The sequence below is a fragment of the Pseudophryne corroboree genome, chromosome 4 (assembly GCF_028390025.1).
Source record: "Pseudophryne corroboree isolate aPseCor3 chromosome 4, aPseCor3.hap2, whole genome shotgun sequence".
NCBI classification, from domain to species: Eukaryota; Metazoa; Chordata; class Amphibia; order Anura; family Myobatrachidae; genus Pseudophryne; species Pseudophryne corroboree.
In genome coordinates this window covers 831,880,705-831,905,125 of record NC_086447.1, presented here as the reverse complement: position 1 = coordinate 831,905,125, position 24,421 = coordinate 831,880,705, and the positions used below count along the sequence as shown (strand labels likewise).

General features: G+C 48.4%; 1 protein-coding gene across 1 annotated transcript in view; it reads left to right on the top strand.

Moving 5' to 3' along the window:
• Positions 1–2,509: 2,509 nt before the first annotated feature.
• Positions 2,510–24,421, top strand: part of BTBD3 (BTB domain containing 3) — a 32,182-nt gene continuing 10,270 nt past the window's right edge. Inside the window, exon 1 of the mRNA XM_063918545.1 lies at positions 2,510–2,688. The gene's annotated coding sequence lies outside the window, so the exon portion shown is untranslated. The remainder of the gene's footprint in view (positions 2,689–24,421) is intronic.

Genomic DNA, 24,421 nt, shown 5'->3' with positions numbered 1-24,421 from the left:
TGTAGAAGAGGTACCTTGACTATCACCTGCTGAGAGTACAGCTTGTGAATGGCTTCCAAAACCGTCTCCCTTTCGGAGGGGGACGTTGGTAAAGCAGACTTCAGGAAACGGCGAGGTGGATCTGTCTCTAATTCCAACCTGTACCCCTGAGATATTATCTGCAGGATCCAGGGATCTACCTGCGAGTGAGCCCACTGCGCGCTGTAATTTTTGAGACGACCACCCACCGTCCCCGAGTCCGCTTGAGAAGCCCCAGCGTCATGCTGAGGCTTTTGTAGAAGCCGGGGAAGGCTTCTGTTCCTGGGAAGGAGCTGCCTGTTGCTGTCTCTTCCCTCGACCTCTGCCTCGTGGCAGATATGAATAGCCCTTTGCTCTCTTATTTTTAAAGGAACGAAAGGGCTGCGGTTGAAAAGTCGGTGCCTTTTTCTGTTGGGGAGTGACTTGAGGTAGAAAGGTGGATTTCCCGGCTGTAGCCGTGGCCACCAAATCTGATAGACCGACTCCAAATAACTCCTCCCCTTTATACGGCAAAACTTCCATATGTCGTTTTGAATCCGCATCGCCTGTCCACTGTCGCGTCCATAAAGCTCTTCTGGCCGAAATGGACATAGCACTTACCCGTGATGCCAGTGTGCAGATATCCCTCTGTGCATCACGCATATAAAGAAATGCATCCTTTATTTGTTCTAACGACAGTAAAATATTGTCCCTGTCCAGGGTATCAATATTTTCAATCAGGGACTCTGACCAAACTACCCCAGCACTGCACATCCAGGCAGTCGCTATAGCTGGTCGTAGTATAACACCTGCATGTGTGTATATACTTTTTTGGATATTTTCCATCCTCCTATCTGATGGATCTTTAAGTGCGGCCGTCTCAGGAGAGGGTAACGCCACTTGTTTAGATAAGCGTGTTAGCGCCTTGTCCACCCTAGGAGGTGTTAACCTAAGCTAAACTTTTTCTAAGCAGCTCTTTAGGAGAGCCACCTAGATTGCACCCTTCTCGGCCGGGCACAAAAATCTAACTGGAGTCTGGAGGAGGGTCATAGGGGGAGGAGCCAGTGCACACCACCTGATCTGGAAAAGCTTTACTTTTTGTGCCCTGTCTCCTGCGGAGCCGCTATTCCCCATGGTCCTTTCAGGAACCCCAGCATCCACTAGGACGATAGAGAAATATATATATATATATATATATACACATACACACACACGGTATATAGATATAGATATATATAGATATATATATATATATATATATATATATATATAATGCGGTAAGCCGGCACTCCCACTGCCTTGTACTGTAATCAACTTGCGTCGGTGGCCTCCTACTGCCGGGCTCCACCCGACAAGTAGATCCACCAGGGCGGCACGCCAGACAACTTGTAATAAAAGGCTTTTAGTCTCGTTGATATCAATTTTTCAGAACTATTTACATCAGCATCCCGACGAAAGATCATAAGTAAAAGAACATAAGTAAAAAGTTCTGAAACGTTGACATCAACGGGACTAAGAATTTTTCATTACAAGTCGTCTAGAGTGCCGCACATATACAACTGTCAGGCAGCACTCCCAGGAATTAAACGGGGACAGTAATCAGGAGACCGAGTCCCAAATAGATATATATATATATACACACACACTGTATATGTATAGTATATATTTGTATTATGGTTTTAATGTTAGACCTCAGGGCCCCCCTGTCGTAAGTACCCCGGGCCCACCGAAGTCTTAATCCAGCTCTGGGCCCTGGGTAATGCTGCAGTATAATACCTCTTTCACATCGCCAAAATAACCCGTCTCATTGTGCATTGTGAAAACCTCTGACCCATGATATTCAAACTGGGTCTCAGAAAAAGGTGCGGATTGGCTGTTTCTGCGCAGAGCAGTCCCCAGCCCCTCCTTTTAGTTCTTTTGAAACCTCATCAATGTGAGCCAGAAAAGTCCATTATAACAGAGCAGACTGCTAAGGGGTGCAGTGTGAAAGGAGCCGGACAGGGAAAAACCCAGGTTGAAGCAGCAGTATCAACGGTGTTTGACCCACATTGGAATTATGGGGGACATGTATAAGCAGTGATAAAAGTGGAGAAGTGAGCCAGTGGAGAAGTTGCCCATGGCAACCAATCAGCATGATGTAACATTCATAATTGGCATACTATAAAAGTATGCAGAGCAGCTGATTGGTTGCATGGGCAACTTCTCCACTGGCTCACTTCTCCACTTTTATCACTGCTTAGTACATATCCCCCTTTCTTCAAGAAAATTGAGTCAGAACCGGGATTTAGGTTTAAAAGGATAATATATGTGACTGATCTCTGGCACACTGAGCACAGATCACAGCTAGCCGCTGCCCATCTCCCTGTAAGGCCTGTGTATAATGTAACTATCTTCTCCAGCGCAGAGGAAAGAAGGCGCCCTACGGCGACTAACATCTAACATCCAATCACCACTCTTCTCTCACCCACCATATGTGTCTGAAATCCGCAACCTGATTGGCCCTCACACACACGCACCGCACCTATTGGAGTGGAGTTAGGAAAGTGGGCGGTGCCACATGCGGGAGTATTGTGCGTTACCGTGTCTCCGTTTCCGGTACACCGGGACCGGCAGTCACTCCGACGCTGCGGTACGTTACTCCAGTTACCCTGTTTCTGCTTCACCGGGACCGCCAGTCACGCAGCGGCAGAGGTACGTCACCCGCATAGCCGTTACCGTGTCAGTCACAGGACCTTACCGGCAGGAGAGAGCTCCACACACAGCTCCGGCTGTCCGGGCTGTGGCGGAAGTCGGGCGCGTTGAGTGTATGTGGCACATCCCAGTACCGCGCAGCCTGTACCGTGTGATGTGACTGTTTGTGTTACTGTACGTAGTGTCACAGAATATAACTGCGGCAGGGGGCCCCTGATTGTCATGCAGTGTCAGTGCTGGGGGCCCCTGATTGTCATGCAGTGTCAGTGCTGGGGGCCCCTGATTGTCATGCAGTGTCAGTGCTGGGGGCCCCTGATTGTCATGCAGTGTCGGTGCTGGGGGCCCCTGATTGTCATGCAGTGTCACTGTCAGTGAAGGGGGCCCTGGGTATTGTGTAGCGTTGCTGCAGGGGCCCCTGGGTATTGTGTAGCATTGCTGCAGGGTGCCCCCAAGCAGTGTTGTGTGGCATCGCTGTAGGGTGCCCCCTGGGTCTTGTGTAGCGCCACTGTAGGGTGCCTCTCCCCGGGTCTTGTGTAGCGTTGCTGTAGGGTGGTCCCCCCCCCCCCCCCAATCCAGGTCTTGTGTAGCGTCGCTGTAGGGGCCCCCGAGTCCTGTTATGTAGCGTCGCTGTAGGGTGGCCCCCGGGTCTTGTGTAGGGTCCTGCCCCGGGTACTGTAGTGTCCACTGCAGGGCTTGCTGGTGACTGCAGAGTAAATATTTCTCCACCAAGGATCAAGTAAAGTCAGTTTACATTTTGCACACCTTTTACTTTTATTTTAAGTGCAAGAGACAGGTAGAAGCGAATTACCACCAGCTGGGAGTAAGTGCAGCTAATATGCAACTTGCCTCATCTCACCTGCGAATTCATGGATTTTTGTACTCTGGGGATAATTCAGACCTGACCGCTAGGGTGTGCGTTTTTGGTATCCCTGCGATCAGGTAGTTGCCACCTACAGGGGGAGGAGGAATTCGCTGTGCAGGTGTGCACAGCACAGGACTTACTCAGCCGCTGCGATGATCGGGGCCGGAGCTGACGTCACAAATCCTCCCACAAAATGCCGGGTCACTCCTGCGTTTTTCCGGACACACTCTAGAAACGGCAGTTATCACTCACAAACGCCCTCTTCCTGTCAGTCTTCGTGCGATCGGATTTGGCGCACCATCCTGGCGCTGCAGACCGTCGCACCTGCACGTTGCCCGCTGTGGGAGAACGCACAGCAGCGATCAGGTCTGAATTAGCCCCACTGTCTTATGGGTCTGCAAACAAAAATAAGTGAGTCAGGAGGAACCGTAGGTGCGGTGTGTAGCCGAACTTACTTGCGGGCAGATCACTATAGATGTGGAAGGGATACGATGGTAAACAGATTTTGTTATAAGGGATTCACCTGATTAGGATGCTTGAGGTGTGTTCAATATGTACCAGCGGGGGGTAATATTAGAGGCATGTGCAGGGGAATCAAGATCCCTTCAGTATTCCACAAGTTGACATGAAGTGGTGCTGGTCATAGGATGTTTTAGTGTACAGTATTTGTATGCTTACTGAAGCAGAGAATTCAACTGAGAACAGAATTGTTACATTGGCAACTTATTTCACTTGTCTCTGTGCCCACACCTTCGGATGTGGGCACAAGTGCTCTATTGCCAGCATGAAGCCGTGGATTATGGGGAGAAGGAATGTTCCCTGGACGGCCCATATCCGTGATAACACCAAGTTCATAATTATGTTGGCCCCAGGCACTCATTGTTAATAATAATAATAATAATAATAAATAATAATAATAAAAAATTAAAAAAAAGTGTGCCCTAGCTTACGTTTTCTGGGTCCCATTGTAATATACCTCTCCACGAAGCCTTTTCAATGCCCCTCAGACCTCCCCAAAATTCTCTTTTATATGCATTGACCGATAAATGCCTTTTTTTGCAATCAGACTCCTTATATGCACCCTATACCCCTTTCATACCGCACAAATAACCCGATATCGACCCAGTATGTTGCCAGGTTGACGTGGGCCACTGTGCTCTGTGAAAGGGGCCTGTCCCAAATTCCCAGGTCGCCTGACTTGGTATTTCAACCCAGGAATAAAGAAGGGTTATTACCAGGTTAGGTGCAGTGTGAACCGGTTGGCAGGTCAATGCGACTCGGGACCTGTTCACAGTATAGGCAGAGGCGGCGTGATGATCTCATCTTAAAGCGCCGCCTCCATCCACGCCCACCGATGGCAAACCAACCCGACATATTTCCGGTTCAGGAAGCCAGTGTGAAAGGGTCCAATGCCGGGTAGCACCTGGGAAGGACCTGTTTTCAAATCCCGGCATTGCGATCTGAAAGCAGTACAGGTTGAGTATCCCATATCCAAATATTCCGAAATACGGAATATTCCGAAATACGGACTTTTTTGAGTGAGAGTGAGACAGTGAAACCTTTGTTTTTTGATGGCTTAACGTACACAAACTTTGTTTAATACACAAAGTTATTAAAAATATTGTATTAAATGACCTTCAGGCTGTGTGTATAAGGTGTATATGAAACATAAATGAATTGTGTGAATGTAGACACACTTTGTTTAATGCACAAAGTTATAAAAAATATTGGCTAAAATTACCTTCAGGCTGTGTGTATAAGGTGTATATGAAACATAAATGCATTCTGTGCTTAGATTTAGGTCCCATCACCATGATATCTTATTATGGTATGCAATTATTCCAAAATACGGAAAAATCCCATATCCAAAATACCTCTGGTCCCAAGCATAATGGTAACTCACCCCCACCCATTAAACGTGTAATTTTGCTTAAATATTACATTAAGTCCCCCGACCACCATCCTTTCCAACATCTGGCTATACTATCTTGTTTGCTGGTACCCTGGCAGTGGGGAGAGGCAAACGCTTTGTTGCTGTTATAAAAAATAAAATGTATGGGTCATACAATCTTTAAATACTTTTCTCTATCGTCCTAAGTGGATGCTGGGGTTCCTGAAAGGACCATGGGGAATAGCGGCTCCGCAGGAGACAGGGCACAAAAGTAAAGCTTTTACAGGTCAGGTGGTGTGTACTGGCTCCTCCCCCTATGACCCTCCTCCAGACTCCAGTTAGATTTTTGTGCCCGGCCGAGAAGGGTGCAATTCTAGGTGGCTCTCATAAAGAGCTGCTTAGAGAGTTTAGCTTAGGTTTTTTATTTTACAGTGATTCCTGCTGGCAACAGGATCACTGCAACGAGGGACAGAGGGGAGAAGAAGTGAACTCACCTGCGTGCAGGATGGATTGGCTTCTTGGCTACTGGACATGAAGCTCCAGAGGGACGATCACAGGTACAGCCTGGATGGTCACCGGAGCCACGCCGCCGGCCCCCTCACAGATGCTGAAGCAAGAAGAGGTCCAGAATCGGCGGCTGAAGACTCCTGCAGTCTTCTTAAGGTAGCGCACAGCACTGCAGCTGTGCGCCATTTTCCTCTCAGCACACTTCACACGGCAGTCACTGAGGGTGCAGGGCGCTGGGAGGGGGGCGCCCTGGGAGGCAAATGAAAACCTTTAAAAAGGCTAAAAATACCTCACATATAGCCCCAGAGGCTATATGGAGATATTTACCCCTGCCTAAATGTACTAAATAGCGGGAGACGAGCCCGCCGAAAAAGGGGCGGGGCCTATCTCCTCAGCACACGGCGCCATTTTCTGTCACAGCTCCGCTGGTCAGGAAGGCTCCCAGGTCTCTCCCCTGCACTGCACTACAGAAACAGGGTATAACAGAGAGGGGGGGCAAAATAAATGGCAATATATATTAATATAAAAGCAGCTATAAGGGAGCACTTAATCATAAGGCTATCCCTGTCATATATAGCGCTTTTTGGTGTGTGCTGGCAGACTCTCCCTCTGTCTCCCCAAAGGGCTAGTGGGTCCTGTCTTCGTATAGAGCATTCCCTGTGTGTCTGCTGTGTGTCGGTACGTGTGTGTCGACATGTATGAGGACGTTATTGGTGTGGAGGCGGAGCAATTGCCAAATATGAGGATGTCACCTCCTAGGGGGTCGACACCAGAATGGATGCCTTTATTTGTGGAATTACGGGATAGCGTCAACTCGCTTAAGCAGTCGTTTGCCGACATGAGGCGGCCGGACACTCAATTAGTGCCCGTCCAGGCGCCTCAAACACCGTCAGGGGCTGTAAAACGCCCCTTGCCTCAGTCGGTCGACACAGACCCAGACACAGGCACTGATTCCGGTGGTGAAGGTGACGAATCAACCGTATTTTCCAGTAGGGCCACACGTTATATGATTTTGGCAATAAAGGAGATGTTACATTTAGCTGATACTACAGGTACCACTAAACAGGGTATTATGTGGGGTGTGAAAAAACTACCAGTAGTTTTTACCGAATCAGAAGAATTAAATGACGTGTGTGATGAAGCGTGGGGTGCCCCGATAAAAAACTGCTAATTTCAAAGAAGTTATTGGCTTTATACCCTTTCCCGCCAGAGGTTAGGGAGCGCTGGGAAACACCTCCTAGGGTGGACAAAGCGCTAACACGCTTATCAAAACAAGTGGCGTTACCCTCTCCTGAGACGGCCGCACTTAAAGATCCATCAGATAGGAGGATGGAAAATATCCAAAAAGGTATATACACACATGCAGGTGTTATACTACGACCAGCTATTGCGACTGCCTGGATGTGCAGTGCTGGGGTAGTTTGGTCAGAGTCCCTGATCGAAAATATTGATACCCTGGACAGGGACAATATTTTACTGTCGTTAGAACAAATAAAGGATGCATTTCTTTATATGCGTGATGCACAGGGAGATATCTGCACACTGGCATCACGGGTAAGTGCTATGTCCATTTCGGCCAGAAGAGCTTTATGGACACGACAGTGGACAGGCGATGCGTAGAGGAGTTATTTGGGGTCGGTCTATCGGATTTGGTGGCCACGGCTACGGCCGGGAAATCCACCTTTCTACCTCAAGTCACTCCCCAACAGAAAAAGGCACCGACCTTTCAACGGCAGCCCTTTCGTTCCTTTAAAAATAAGAGAGCAAAGGGCTATTCATATCTGCCACGAGGCAGAGGACGAGGGAAGAGACAGCAACAGGCAGCTCCTTCCCAGGAACAGAAGCCCTCCCCGGCTTCTACAAAAGCCTCAGCATGACGCTGGGGCTTCGCAAGCGGACTCGGGGGCGGTAGGCGGTCGTCTCAAGAATTACAGCGCGCAGTGGGCTCACTCGCAGGTAAATCCCTGGATCCTGCAGATAATATCTCAGGGGTACAGGTTGAAATTAGAGACAGAGCCACCTCGCCGTTTCCTGAAGTCTGCTTTACCAACGTCCCCCTCAGAAAGGGAGACGGTTTTGGAAGCCATTCACAAGCTGTATTCTCAGCAGGTGATAGTCAAGGTACCTCTTCTACAACAAGGGAAGGGGTATTATTCCACTCTTTTTGTGGTACCGAAGCCGGATGGCTCGGTAAGGCCTATTCTAAATCTGAAGTCCTTGAACCTGTACATAAAGAAGTTCAAGTTCAAGATGGAGTCACTCAGAGCAGTGATAGCGAACCTGGAAGATGGGGACTTTATGGTATCCTTGGACATCAAGGATGCGTATCTCCACGTTCCAATTACCCCTCACACCAGGGGTACCTCAGGTTCGTTGTACAAAACTGTCACTATCAGTTTCAGACGCTGCCGTTTGGTTTGTCCACGGCACCTCGGGGCTTTACAAAGGTAATGGCCGAGATAATATTTCTTCTTCGAAGAAAAGGCGTATTAATTATCCCATACTTGGACGATCTCCTAATAAGGGCAAGGTCCAGAGAACAGCTAGAGATGGGTTTAGCACTATCTCAAGAGGTGCTAAAGCAGCACGGATGGATTCTGAATATTCCAAAATCCCAATTAATGCCGACAACTCGTCTGCTGTTCCTGGGGATGATTCTGGACACAGTTCAGAAAAAGGTTTTTCTTCCCGAAGAAAAAGCCAAGGAGTTATCTGACCTGGTCAGGAACCTCCTAAAACCAGGAAAGGTGTCTGTACATCAATGCACAAGAGTCCTGGGAAAAAATGGTAGCTTCTTACGAAGCAATCCCTTTCGGCAGATTCCATGCAAAGGGATCTGTTGGACAAATGGTCAGGGTCGCATCTTCAGATGCACCTGCGGATAACCCTGTCGCCGAGGACAAGGGTATCCCTTCTGTGGTGGTTGCAGGAGGCTCATCTATTGGAGGGCCGCAGATTCGGCATGCAGGATTGGATCCTGGTGACCACGGATGCCAGCCTGAGAGGCTGGGGAGCAGTCACACAGGGAAGAAATTTCCAGGGAGTGTGGTCGAGCCTGAAAAAGTCTCTTCACATAAGCATTCTGGAACTAAGAGCAATCTACAATGCTCTAAGCCAGGCGGAACCTCTGCTTCAAGGAAGACCGGTGTTGATCCAGTCGGACAACATCACTGCAGTCGCCCATGTAAACAGACAGGGCGGCACAAGAAGCAGGAGGGCAATGGCAGAAGCTGCCAGGATCCTTCGCTGGGCGGAGAATCACGTGATAGCACTGTCAGCAGTATTCATCCCGGGCGTGGACAACTGGGAAGCAGACTTCCTCAGCAGACACGACCTTCACCCGGGAGAGTGGGGACTTCATCCAGAAGTTTTCCACATGCTATTAAACCGTTGGGTAAAACCAATGGTGGACATGATGGCGTCTCGCCTCAACAAAACACTGGACAGATATTGCGCCAGGTCAAGAGATCCGCAGGCAATAGCTGTGGACGCGCTGGTAACACCTTGGGTGTACCAGTCGGTATATGTGTTTCCTCCTCTGCCTCTCATACCAAAGGTATTGAGGATTATACGGCAAAGAGGAGTAAGACTAGTGGCTCCGGATTGGCCAAGAAGGACTTGGTACCCGGAACTTCAAGAGATGGTCACGGACGATCCGTGGCCTCTACTTCTGAGAAGGGACCTGCTTCAGCAGGGTCCTTGTCTTTTTCAAGACTTACCGCGGCTGCGTTTGACGGCATGGCGTTTGAATGCCAGATCCTAAAAGGAAAAGGCATTCCGGAAGAAGTCATTCCTACCTTGATAAAGGCAAGGAAGGAAGTCACCGCGAAGCATTATCGCCGTATTTGGCGAAAATATGTTGCGTGGTGCGAGCAGCGGAGTGCTCCGATGGAGGAATTTCAACTGGGTCGTTTTCCTACATTTCCTGCAATCAGGATTGTCTATGGGTCTCAAATTGGGATCTATTAAGGTTCAAATTTCGGCCATATCAATATTCTTCCAAAAAGAATTGGCCTCAGTCCCTGAGGTCCAGATTTTTATCAAAGGAGTACTGCATATACAGCCTCCTGTGGTGCCTAAGGTGGCACCGTGGGATCTAAATGTAGTTTTAGATTTCCTCAAATCCAATTGGTTTGAACCACTAAAGAATGTGGATTTGAAATATCTCACATGGAAAGTGACTATGTTACTGGCCCTGGCTTCGGCCGGGAGAGTATCTGAACTGGCGGCTTTGTTTTATAAAAGCCCTTATTTAATTTTCCATTCGACATAGGGCAGAGCGGCGGACGCGTCCGCATTTTCTCCCTAAGGTGGTATCAGCGTTTCACCTGAACCAGCCTATTGTAGTGCCTGCGGCTACAGACGACTTGAAGGACTCCAAGTTGTTGGACGTTGTCAGAGCCTTAAAAATATACATTTAAAGGACGGCTGGAGTCAGAAAATCTGACTCGCTGTTTATACTGTATGCACCCAACAAGTTGGGTGCACCTGCTTCTAAGCAGTCGATTGCTCGTTGGATTTGTAACAAAATTCAACTTGTACATTCTGTGGCAGGCCTGCCACAGCCTAAATCTGTTAAGGCCCATTCCGCAAGGAAGGTGGGCTCATCTTGGGCGCCTGCCCGAGGGCTCTCGGCATTACAACTCTGCCGAGCAGCTACGTGGTCAGGGGAGAACACGTTTGTAAATTTTTACAAATTTGATACCCTGGCAAAGGAGGACCTGGAGTTCTCTCATTCGGTGCTGCAGAGTCATCCGCACTCTCCCGCCCGTTTGGGAGCTTTGGTATAATCCCCATGGTCCTTTCAGGAACCCCAGCATCCACTTAGGACGATAGAGAAAATAAGAATTTACTTACCGATAATTCTATTTCTCGGAGTCCGTAGTGGATGCTGGGCGCCCATCCCAAGTGCGGATTATCTGCAATACTTGTACATAGTTATTGTTAACTAATTCGGGTTATTGTTTAGGAAGCCATCTTTCAGAGGCTCCTCTGTTATCATACTGTTAACTGGGTTTAGATCACAAGTTGTACGGTGTGATTGGTGTGGCTGGTATGAGTCTTACCCGGGATTCAAAATCCTCCCTTATTGTGTACGCTCGTCCGGGCACAGTACCTAACTGGAGTCTGGAGGAGGGTCATAGGGGGAGGAGCCAGTACACACCACCTGACCTGTAAAAGCTTTACTTTTGTGCCCTGTCTCCTGCGGAGCCGCTATTCCCCATGGTCCTTTCAGGAACCCCAGCATCCACTACGGACTCCGAGAAATAGAATTATCGGTAAGTAAATTCTTATTATCCTGTACAGTGTGTCGCTAACTCTGTCTATCTGCATTGGTCTGGAGGAATGAACCTGTATAAGTAAGCAACTGCCTGATAGTTATCATATGTTCTTCCCATGCCAAATTATTACCTGCACCAGCCCTTTAACCCAACAGGTGCTGGTTTGGTCTGGTACAAGTTCCCGCCTGAGAAACCCAATCTGCCCCCCCCCCCCCCCCATATCTTCCTTGGGCATAAATGTTTTATTAGTTCTAAGATACAATAAATAAAAAAATGTCAGTGTTGTTCAGTAACGGGCACAGATCTGAGCCCTCCCTACCCCCAGTCTTTACTCCTTCTATTTAAATAAATTCTGCTAAAATGCAGTACTGTTTTTATCTGTCCAAACCCCCCATAGTAGGACAGATGAGGGCACGGCACATCTGCTGCAGTGGCCATACTAATAGGAGCGCTGAGGGGATGGGGAGGCCATCGCCTGGATCCAGGACTGCTCCAGGGTGACCTGTTGCGACTATTCATTACCCAGGTGTATGTGATCCGATCAAGAAAATAGTTCCGCCAACCACTTCATTCAGGCATCTAGGCCGCCCTTATTCGCCAGACTTCACCCCATGCGACTTTTGCTTGTGTTTTTATTTTGTAAAACCAGGTATCTGTCAAGTTTTGAGAATAGCCTTGATTGTTTACAGAGCGTCGAACTGCTTTCCAGGTTGTAAAGTAGATTTGTTTAAACCACTTTCCTTTCTGTAGATATATTCAAAGATTTCTTTTATTGGAAATATCTGTGTTCATGTGATATCTGTGTAAAGTTATATCAACCCGATCACCAGTGCTGTTATTTTGGTGGTTTCTCCCCACATTGGAGGGTGTGGTTCATAGGGTCGACCACACTTAGGTCGACCACTATTGGTTGACGGTAAGTCAACATCTAAAACAGGTCGACATAAGGTGTTTTTTTTTTTTTTTTTAAATTGTGTAGCTTACTTTGTAGAGTGACCGGGAACCCCTATTAGTGCATCGTGTCCCCTCGCATGGCACGCAAAGGTTTGGGCAAGGTGCCTCGCTCCACTACCGCTGCGCTTGGCACATGTTACCGTTCCCAGTTGTAGTCCACATGGATCGTAAAATATGAAAAAGTTAAAAAAATTAAAAACAATCGTGAAAAGCCTCATGTCGACCTAGAAACCCTGTTGACCTAATGACTGCCGACCTAAGTGTGGTTGACCTAAAGACCGGATACCCACATTGGCTTATATTTAATAGTCTGGAAGATTTTGACAATTTTGGTATTTTTTTTTATTTTTATTTTTTAAAGGTAAAACAAGATTGATTTTGCCTTTTTAAAAATTGCAATTTTAAACATATAGTAGATGTTAAATCGGCAAAATATCCCTGCTGCCTGCAACTCGCAGACTATTAAGCTTATGCCACACATGGCGTTTTCGCCTGACCCTTTTTGCAGTAACCATGCAACAGGAAGGAGCTTGCATATGGTCTTCCATCTTGCCGTCTACACATATGCGGCGGTGCCGCACCCGCCGGATCCCGCCGCGGTGAGGAGGATGACAGGATGACCGGATTTTTAAGTAGAACACATACATTTGAATGTATGTGTTCACACAGTGCGGCTGTGCTGCACTGTTTTCTACTTCAAATCCCGTCGTGGCACTGGCCGGATCCTGTTCTGCGGCATCCGGAGAAAAGGCTATGTGTGAATCTGAAAAGGCTCCTTCCTGTTGAACAGGTCCTGTGAAATGGTTCTGGCGAAAATGCTATGTGTGTCCCAAGCCTTACATATACCACATTGTAGTGGTGTAGTGTTTTATCAAGTTTGTATACAAAATGTCAGTGTTTATTGCTCTGGAAACTCAGAAATGTTAATAACAGAAGTATAGAACATATTATGTATCATTTAATTGGGAGACTCCCAGTAGCAGATGGTTAGGCAACCTTGGTTTAGAGTATCAGACAAACTAATTTATGGACCTAGTTATCAAAAAAGTGATCTAAGAATTCCAGTGGGAGGTGGATCCTAGGTTCTCCTCCAAAACAAAATTCATGGTCCAACATCAGTGAACGTGTCTCCAAAGTATCAATTTCCACACAGGTGAAGAAAATGCATATAATGGGAGAGGTTCAGTTGTTTTAATGGGCGCCCATCTGAGCAATTCAATTGTTTCCCTGATTGGGCGACCGTCACTTTTTTGCGCACACAAATAGATGGGGTTTAGCCACATGTAGCGGCTAAACCAGTCTAAAGCCCTGGTTAGGGCACCCAAACATTTCGCACATTTCTTCTTGCCACCTTAGCTGATTGCGAGTAATAATGTGTCTCACGAAGCTAATGGGCGCCCTAACAGTGCAATAATTGAATTGATTTGTTTTGTGACGACAGTGGGAGACATTTGAATTGCCTCCATAGTGTTCTATAGTCCCCACCAGTCTGCCCAGTATTTTCCAGTTTGCTTTTTTACACTGTTGAAGTTTATGGGGAGTTGGATTCCTTCCTCCATGTCTATTGGTCCTGTGCCAAATAAGCAGTAGTTTAGGATTAAATTGCACGTCTTGTCAATGAAGTGGTAAATGACCCATGGGGATTTATTTACAAAGTCCTTCCCGGCAGGTTGGAGGTGAATATGTAAAACTCCACTCGCAGTAATTTTTCATCTCCAACCTGTCAGGAAGTGTAGTCTTAAAAAGTAAAGCCCATGTTCCCTTTTTGTCTTGGGTCTCCCACTCAAAGTTCCTGTCACTGGGAACACCCTAAAACTTCTTCCATTCTCTTGGTCATTAAACAGCATTTGTCACCTCACTATTATGGAAAATATTAATAGCAGATCTCACAAATTCATGGGACTCTATGGTACTCATTTCATAATGCTCCTTCCCAATCTTCCTCTTCTTTTTGACTTTTGGAAACTCTCATCAGGCTCTCTTGTTTCACTGATTTTCATTTCTCTCTCTCTCTCTCTCTCTCTCTCTCTCTCTCTCTCTCTCTCTCTCTCTCTCTCTCTCTCTCTCTCTCTCTCTCTCTCTCTCTCTCTCTCTCTCTCTCCACATTGACCTCTTTATCAACAATGGTACTTCCTAGTATAATGGGGTGTTGTTCCTCCATAGACCCCTAACTCTGGGCTCCTTATCCCCCATACCAACTTCCTCCCTCCCTGTTATACCAGTTATTTCCATCTGCTATTTTAAAACACATACCCACCAGTAGCTTTGGCAAATACTGTGTATGCTCTATTATGTTACTGAGCCATTCCCCTGTCATGTAAAGGACATTTGTGCAAGTTTTAACAATGCAGTTGTCACGTAAGGGACAAGCCAAGTTCACCACTGTTTTGTAAAGGAAACTCCTACTTGATAATTCCCCTCAACTCTAAATTAAGAGCCTGTTGTTTTTTTATGGAAACTTATGAGAAAGAGCTATAATTTAACTTGTGAAACCTATTTTATAAAGATACACAGTTACAGATTGTTTTTACAATTTCACATATGGGACATTTTTACTTTTTTTTTAATGGAATGGCTCTACTGCTGTAGTCTCTGCTGTTCTTCTTCTTTTTTTTTTTTCTGTATTATACAGAACACCCAGCATAAATCCACAGTAGGGGGCTGCGACAACGCATGGGAATCGGGGATTTATCCAAAACGGCCTCTAATTGCATACCACGATAATGATTATCGGTCATTAATCACGATATCCGGCCATTTTGATCGGCTGAAATCTCATCAGAGTTAACAGGATACCGCCCTATGCACTGTTCACACTAGCGTGAACGGTGAGCAGGGTAATGGTGGTGAATAATGGCATTGTTGGAAAATGGGGGGATGGCCACTCAGGGAGATGGCGTGGTCTCGTGCAACAGCCTTAATACGTCACTCTTGGGGGCGTGCCCAGCACTTACCAACATGCTGGGCTGCCCCCAAGCTCTCCCCGCACTGTGAATAGATGCACATCTATTCACCATTGGTGAACGGTAACCACAACTTTTCTCTAACGTCCTAGTGGATGCTGGGGACTCCGTCAGGACCATAGGGATTAGCGGCTCCGCAGGAGACAGGGCACAAAAATAAAGCTTTAGGATCAGGTGGTGTGCACTGGCTCCTCCCCCTATGACCCTCCTCCAAGCCTCAGTTAGGTTTTTGTGCCCGTCCGAGCAGGGTGCAATCTAGGTGGCTCTCCTAAAGAGCTGCTTAGAAAAAGTTTTTAGGTTTTTTATTTTCAGTGAGTCCTGCTGGCAACAGGCTCACTGCAACGAGGGACTTAGGGGAGAAGAAGTGAACTCACCTGCGTGCAGGATGGATTGGCTTCTTAGGCTACTGGACACCATTAGCTCCAGAGGGATCGAACACAGGCCCAGCCATGGAGTCCGGTCCCGGAGCCGCGCCACCGACCCCCTTACAGATGCCGAAAAGCGAAGAGGTCCAGAAACCGGCGGCAGAAGACTTTTCAGTCTTCATGAGGTAGCGCACAGCACTGCAGCTGTGCGCCATTGTTGTCACACACTTCACACCAGCGGTCACGGAGGGTGCAGGGCGCTGCAGGGGGCGCCCTGGGCAGCAATGAGAATACCTTGTTCTGGCTAAAATATACATCACATATAGCCCTTGGGGCTATATGGATGTATTTAACCCCTGCCAGGTCTCACAAACTCCGGAGAAGAGCCCGCCGAAATAGGGGGCGGGGCCTATCTCCTCAGCACACAGCGCCATTTTCTCTGACGTCCTATGTGGATGCTGGGGACTCCGTCAGGACCATGGGGAATAGCGGCTCCGCAGGAGACAGGGCACAAAAGTAAAAGCTTTAGGATCAGGTGGTGTGCACTGGCTCCTCCCCCTATGACCCTCCTCCAAGCCTCAGTTAGATTTTTGTGCCCGGCCGAGAAGGGTGCAATCTAGGTGGCTCTCCTAAAGAGCTGCTTAGAGTAAAAGTTTTGTTAGGTTTTTTATTTTCAGTGAGTCCTGCTGGCAACAGGCTCACTGCATCGAGGGACTTAGGGGAGAGAAGTGAACTCACCTGCGTGCAGGATGGATTGGCTTCTTAGGCTACTGGACACCATTAGCTCCAGAGGGAGTCGGAACACAGGTCTCACCCTGGGGTTCGTCCCGGAGCCGCGCCGCCGACCCCCTTGCAGATGCCGAAAAGTGAAGAGGTCCAGAAACCGGCGGCAGAAGACTTTTCAGTCTTCATAAGGTAGCGCACAGCACTGCAGCTGTGCGCCATTGTTGTCAGCACACTTCATAGCAGCGGTCACTGAGGGTGCAGGGCGCTGGGGGGGGCGCCCTGGGCAGCAATGATAGTACCTTATTCTGGCTAAAAATACATCACATATAGCCCCTGGGGGCTATATGGATGTATTTAACCCCTGCCAGGTCTCAGAAAAACGGGAGAAGAAGCCCGCCGAAAAGGGGGCGGGGCCTATTCTCCTCAGCACACAGCACCATTTTCCCTCACAGAAATGCTGGTGAGAAGGCTCCCAGGCTCTCCCCTGCACTGCACTACAGAAACAGGGTTAAAACAGAGAGGGGGGGCACTTATTTGGCGATATGACTATATATATTAAAATGCTATAAGGGAAAAACACTTATATAAAGGTTGTCCCTGTATAATTATAGCGTTTTTGGTGTGTGCTGGCAAACTCTCCCTCTGTCTCCCCAAAGGGCTAGTGGGGTCCTGTCCTCTATCAGAGCATTCCCTGTGTGTGTGCTGTGTGTCGGTACGTGTGTGTCGACATGTATGAGGACGATGTTGGTGAGGAGGCGGAGCAATTGCCTGTAATGGTGATGTCACTCTCTAGGGAGTCGACACCGGAATGGATGGCTTATTTAAGGAATTACGTGATAATGTCAACACGCTGCAAGGTCGGTTGACGACATGAGACGGCCGGCAAACCAATTAGTACCTGTCCAGGCGTCTCAAACACCGTCAGGGGCGTTAAAACGTCCTTTTACCTCAGTCGGTCGACACAGACACAGACACGGACACTGACTCCAGTGTCGACGGTGAAGAAACAAACGTATTTTCCTTTAGGGCCACACGTTACTTGTTAAGGGCAATGAAGGAGATGTTACATATTTCTGATACTACAAGTACCACAAAAAAGGGTATTATGTGGAGTGTGAAAAAACTACATGTGGTTTTTCCTGAATCAGATAAATTAAATGAAGTGTGTGATGATACGTGGGTTTCCCCCGATAGAAAATTATTGGCGGTATACCCTTTCCCGCCAGAAGTTATGGCGCGTTGGGAAACACCCCTTAGGGTGGATAAGGCGCTCACACGCTTATCAAAACAAGTGGCGTTACCGTCTCCAGATACGGCCGCCCTCAAGGAGCCAACTGATAGGAGGCTGGAAAATATCCTAAAAAGTATATACACACATACTGGTGTTATACTGCGACCAGCGATCGCCTCAGCCTGGATGGGCAGCGCTGGGGTGGCTTGGTCGGATTCCCTGACTGGAAATATTGATACCCTTGACAGGGACAGTATTTTATTGACTATAGAGCATTTAAAGGATGCATTTCTATATATGCGAGATGCACAGAGGGATATTTGCACTCTGGCATCAAGAGTAAGTGCGATGTCCATATCTGCCAGAAGATGTTTATGGACACGACAGTGGTCAGGTGATGCAGATTCCAAACGGCACATGGAAGTATTGCCGTATAAAGGGGAGGAGTTATTTGGGGTCGGTCCATCGGACCTGGTGGCCACGGCAACAGCTGGAAAATCCACCTTTTTTACCCCAAGTCACATCTCAGCAGAAAAAGACATCGTCTTTTCAGCCTCAGTCTTTTCGTCCCCATAAGGGCAGGCGGGCAAACGGCCAGTCATATCTGCCCAGGGATAGAGGTAAGGGAAGAAGACTGCAGCAGGCAGCCCATTCCCAGGAACAGAAGCCTTCCACCGCTTCTGCCAAGTCCTCAGCATGACGCTGGGGCCGTACAAACAGGTGCGGTGGGGGGTCGTCTCAAGAGTTTCAGCACGCAGTGGGCTCACTCGCAAGTGGACCCCTGGATCCTACAAGTAGTATCCCAGGGGTACAGATTGGAAATTCGAGACGTCTCCCCCTCGCAGGTCCCTGAAGTTTGCTTTACCAACGTCTCCCTCCGACAGGGAGGCAGTATTGGAAACAATTCACAAGCTGTATTCCCAGCAGGTGATAATCAAAGTACCCCTCCTACAACAAGGAAAGGGGTATTATTCCACACTATATTGTGGTACTGAAGCCAGACGGCTCGGTGAGACCTATTCTAAATCTGAAATATTTGAACACTTACATACAAAGGTTCAAATCAAGATGGAGTCACTCAGAGCAGTGATAGCGAACCAGGAAGAAGGGGACTATATGGTGTCCCTGGACATCAAGGATGCTTACCTCCATGTCCCAATTTGCCCTTCTCACCAAGGGTACCTCAGGTTCATGGTACAAAACTGTCACTATCAGTTTCAGACGCTGCCGTTTGGATTGTCCACGGCACCCCGGGTCTTTACCAAGGTAATGGCCGAAATGATGATTCTTCTTCAAAGAAAAGGCGTCTTAATTATCCCTTACTTGGACGATCTCCTGATAAGGGCAAGGTCCAGAGAACAGTTGGAGGTCGGAGTAGCACTATCTCAAGTAGTTCTACGACAGCACGGGTGGATTCTAAATATTCCAAAATCGCAGCTGTCTCCGACGACACGTCTGCTGTTCCTAGGGATGATTCTGGACACAGTCCAGAATAAGGTGTTTCTCCCGGAGGAGAAAGCCAGGGAGTTATCCGAGCTAGTCAGGAACCTCCTAAAACCAGGAAGTGTGTCAGTGCATCATTGCACAAGGGTCCTGGGAAAAATGGTGGCTTCTTACGAAGCGATTCCATTCGGCAGATTTCACGCAAGAACTTTTCAGTGGGATCTGCTGGAAATAACCCTGTCTCCAAGGACAAGGGTGTCTCTTCTGTGGTGGCTGCAGAGTGCTCATCTACTAAAGGGCCACAGATTCGGCATTCAGGACTGGGTCCTGGTGACCACGGATGCCAGCCTGAAAGGCTGGGGAGCAGTCACACAAGGAAAAAATTTCCAGGGAGTGTGATCAAGTCTGGAGACTTCTCTCCACATAAATATACTGGAGCTAAGAGCAATTTACAATGCTCTAAGCTTAGCAAGACCTCTGCTTCAAGGTCAGCCGGTATTGATCCAGTGGGACAACATCACGGCAGTCGCCCACGTAAACAGACAGGGCGGCACAAGAAGCAGGAGGACAATGGCAGAAACTGCAAGGATTCTTCGCTGGGCGGAAAATCATGTGATAGCACTGTCAGCAGTGTTCATTCCGGGAGTGGACAACTGGGAAGCAGACTTCCTCAGCACGACCTCCACCCGGGAGAGTGGGGACTTCATCGGGAAGTCTTCCACATGATTGTGAACCGTTGGGAAAGACCAAAGGTGGACATGATGGCGTCCCGCCTGAACAAAAAACTGGACAGGTATTGCGCCAGGTCAAGAGTCCCTCAGGCAATAGCTGTGGACGTTCTGGTAACACCGTGGGTGTACCAGTCGGTGTATGTGTTCCCTCCTCTGCTTCTCATACCTAAGGTACTGAGAATTATAAGACGTAGAGGAGTAAGAACTATACTCGTGGCTCCGGATTGGCCAAGAAGGACTTGGTACCCGGAACTTCAAGAGATGCTCACAGAGGACTCATGGCCTCTGCCGCTAAGAAGGGACTTGCTTCAGCAAGTACCATGTCTGTTCCAAGACTTACCGCGGCTGCGTTTGACGGCATGGCGGTTGAACGCCGGATCCTAAGGGAAAAAGGCATTCCGGAAGAGGTCATTCCTACCCTGGTCAAAGCCAGGAAGGAGGTGACCGCACAACATTATCACCACATGTGGCGAAAATATGTTGCGTGGTGTGAGGCCAGGAAGGCCCCACGAAGAAATTTCAACTCGGTCGATTCCTGCATTTCCTGAAAACAGGAGTGTCTATGGGCCTCAAATTGGGGTCCATTAAGGTTCAAATTTCGGCCCTGTCGATTTTCTTCCAGAAAGAATTGGCTTCAGTTCCTGAAGTCCAGAAGTTTGTCAAGGGAGTACTGCATATACAACCCCCTTTTGTGCCTCCAGTGGCACTGTGGGATCTCAACGTAGTTCTGGGATTCCTCAAATCACATTGGTTTAAACCGCTCAAATCTGTGGATTTGAAATATCTCACATGGAAAGTGACCATGATGTTGGCCCTGGCCTCGGCCAGGCGAGTGTCAAAATTGGCGGCTTTGTCTCACAAAAGCCAATATCTGATTGTCCATTCGGACAGGGCAGAGCTGCGGACTCGTCCCCAGTTTCTCCCTAAGGTGGTGTCAGCGTTTCACCTGAACCAGCTTATTGTGGTACCTGCGGCTACTAGGGACTTGGAGGACTCCAAGTTGCTAGATGTTGTCAGGGCCCTGAAAATATAGGTTTCCAGGACGGCTGGAGTCAGGAAAACTGACTTGCTGTTATCCTGTATGCACCCAACAAACTGGGTGCTCTTGCTTCTAAGCAGACGATTGCTAGTTGGATGTGTAGTACAATTCAGCTTGCACATTCTGTGGCAGGCCTGCCACAGCCAAAATATGTAAATGCCCATTCCACAAGGAAGGTGGGCTCATCTTGGGCGGCTGCCCGAGGGGTCTCGGCTTTACAACTTTGCCGAGCTGCTACTTGGTCAGGGGCACACCCTGGCTGAGGAGGACCTGGAGTTCTCTCACTCGGTGCTGCAGAGTCATCCGCACTCTCCCGCCCGTTTGGGAGCTTTGGTATAATCCCCATGGTCCTGACGGAGTCCCCAGCATCCACTTAGGACGTCAGAGAAAATAAGAATTTACTTACCGATAATTCTATTTCTCGTAGTCCGTAGTGGATGCTGGGCGCCCATCCCAAGTGCGGATTGTCTGCAATACTTGTACATAGTTATTGTTACAAAAATCGGGTTATTATTGTTGTGAGCCATCTTTTCAGAGGCTCCGCTGTTATCATGCTGTTAACTGGGTTCAGATCACAGGTTGTACAGTGTGATTGGTGTGGCTGGTATGAGTCTTACCCGGGATTCAAAATCCTTCCTTATTGTGTACGCTCGTCCGGGCACAGTATCCTAACTGAGGCTTGGAGGAGGGTCATAGGGGGAGGAGCCAGTGCACACCACCTGATCCTAAAGCTTTTACTTTTGTGCCCTGTCTCCTGCGGAGCCGCTATTCCCCATGGTCCTGACGGAGTCCCCAGCATCCACTACGGACTACGAGAAATAGAATTATCGGTAAGTAAATTCTTATTTTCCTGCTCAGCTCCGCTGCGAGGAAGGCTCCCAGGACTCTCCCCTGCACTGCACTACAGAAACAGGGTAAAAAAGAGAGGGGGGGGCACTTTTTTTGGCGTTTTTGATATATATTAAGCTGCTATAAGGGAGACAACACTTCTATAGGGTTGTTCCTATATATTTATAGCGCTTGGGTGTGACTTGGCAAGCTCTCCCTCTGTCTCCCCAAAGGGCTAGTGGGGTCCTGTCTTCGATAAGAGCATTCCCTGTGTGTCTGCTGTGTGTCGGTACGTGTGTGTCGACATGTATGAGGACGATGTTGGTGTGGAGGCGGAGCAATTGCTGGTAATGGTGATGTCACCCCCTAGGGAGTCGACACCGGAATGGATGGCTTTATTTATGGAATTACGTGATAATGTCAGCACATTACAAAAATCAGTTGACGACATGAGACGGCCGGAAAACCAGTTAGTACCTGTACAGGCGTCTCAGACACCGTCAGGGGCTGTAAAACGCCCTTTACCTCAGTCGGTCGACACAGACCCAGACACGGACACCGAATCTAGTGTCGACGGTGAAGAAACAAACGTATTTTCCAGTAGGGCCACACGTTATATGATCACGGCAATGAAGGAGGCTTTACATATCTCTGATACTGCATGTACCACAAAAAGGGGTATTATGTGGGGTCTGAAAAAACTACCTGTAGTTTTTCCTGAATCAGACGAATTGAATGAAGTGTGTGATGAAGCGTGGGTTAACCCCGATAGAAAACTGCTAATTTCAAAGAAGTTATTGGCATTATATCCTTTCCCGCCAGAGGTTAGGGCGCGCTGGGAAACACCCCCTAGGGTGGATAAGGCGCTCACACGCTTATCAAAACATGTGGCGTTACCGTCTCCTGAAACGGCCGCCCTCAAGGATCCAGCAGATAGGAGGTTGGAAACTACCCTGAAAAGTATATACACTCATACTGGTGTTATACTGCGACCAGCCATCGCCTCTGCATGGATGTGCAGTGCTGGGGTGGTTTGGTCGGATTCCCTGACTGAAAATAGTGATACCCTGGATAGGGACAGTATTTTACTAACTATAGAGCATTTAAAGGATGCATTTCTATATATGCGAGATGCACAGAGGGATATTTGCACTCTGGCATCGAGAGTAAGTGCGATGTCCATATCTGCCAGAAGAAGTTTATGGACGCGACAATGGTCAGGTGATGCGGATTCCAAACGGCATATGGAAGTATTGCCGTATAAGGGGGAGGAATTATTTGGGGTCGGTCTATCGGACTTGGTGGCCACGGCAACAGCCGGGAAATCCACCTTTTTACCTCAGGTCCCCTCCCAACAGAAAAAGACACCGTCTTTTCAGCCGCAGTCCTTTCGTTCCTATAGGAACAAGCGGGCGAAAGGACAGTCATATTTGCCCCGAGGCAAAGGAAAGGGTAAGAGAGTGCACCAAGCAACTTCTTCCCAGGAGCAGTAGCCCCCCCCGGCTTCTGAAAAGCCCTCAGCATGACGTTGGGGCTTTACAAGCGGACTCAGGGGCGGTGGGGGGTCGACTCAAGAATTTCAGCGCACAGTGGGCTCACTCACAGGTGGACCCCTGGATCCTGCAGATAATATCTCAGGGTTACAGGTTGGAATTCGAGAAGTCTCCCCCTCGCCGGTTCCTAAAGTCTGCTCTGCCAACGTCTCCCTCAGACAGGGCGACGGTATTGGAAGCCATTCACAAGCTGTATTCTCAGCAGGTGATAGTCAAGGTACCCCTCCTACAACAGGGAAAGGGGTATTATTCCACACTATTTGTGGTACCGAAGCCGGACGGCTCGGTAAGACCTATTCTAAATCTGAAATCTTTGAACCTGTACATACAAAAATTCAAGTTCAAGATGGAGTCACTCAGAGCAGTGATAGCGAATCTGGAAGAAGGGGACTTTATGGTGTCCCTGGACATCAAGGATGCTTACCTGCATGTCCCAATTTGCCCTTCACATCAAGGGTACCTCAGGTTCGTGGTGCAAAACTGTCATTATCAGTTTCAGACGCTGCCGTTTGGATTGTCCACGGCACCTCGGGTCTTTACCAAGGTAATGGCCGAAATGATGTTTCTTCTACGAAGAAAAGGCGTATTAATTATCCCTTACTTGGACGATCTCCTGATAAGGGCAAGGTCCAGGGAACAGCTGGGGGACGTAGTAGCACTAACCCAAATAGTGCTGCAACAGCACGGGTGGATTCTGAATTTTCCAAAATCTCAATTGACCCCGACGACACGTCTGCTGTTCCTGGGAATGATTCTGGACACGGTTCAGAAAAAGGTGTTTCTTCCGGAGGAGAAAGCCAAGGAGTTATCTGAACTTGTCAGGAACCTCCTAAAACCAGGGAAAGTGTCTGTGCATCAATGCACAAGAGTCCTGGGAAAGATGGTGGCTTCTTACGAAGCGATTCCATTCGGCAGATTCCACGCACGAACTTTTCAGTGGGATCTGCTGGACAAATGGTCCGGATCGCATCTGCAGATGCATCAGCGGATAACCTTGTCGCCACGGACAAGGGTGTCTCTTCTGTGGTGGTTGCAGAGTGCTCATCTGTTAGAGGGCCGCAGATTCGGCATACAGGACTGGGTCCTGGTGACCACGGATGCCAGTCTGAGAGGCTGGGGAGCGGTCACACAGGGAAGAAACTTCCAGGGAGTATGGTCAAACCTGGAGATGTCTCTTCACATAAATATACTGGAGCTAAGAGCGATTTACAATGCTCTAAGCCTGGCAAAACCCCTGCTTCAGGGTCAGCCGGTGTTGATCCAGTCGGACAACATCACGGCAGTCGCCCACGTAAACAGACAGGGCGGCACAAGAAGCAGGAGAGCAATGGCAGAAGCTGCAAGGATTCTTCGCTGGG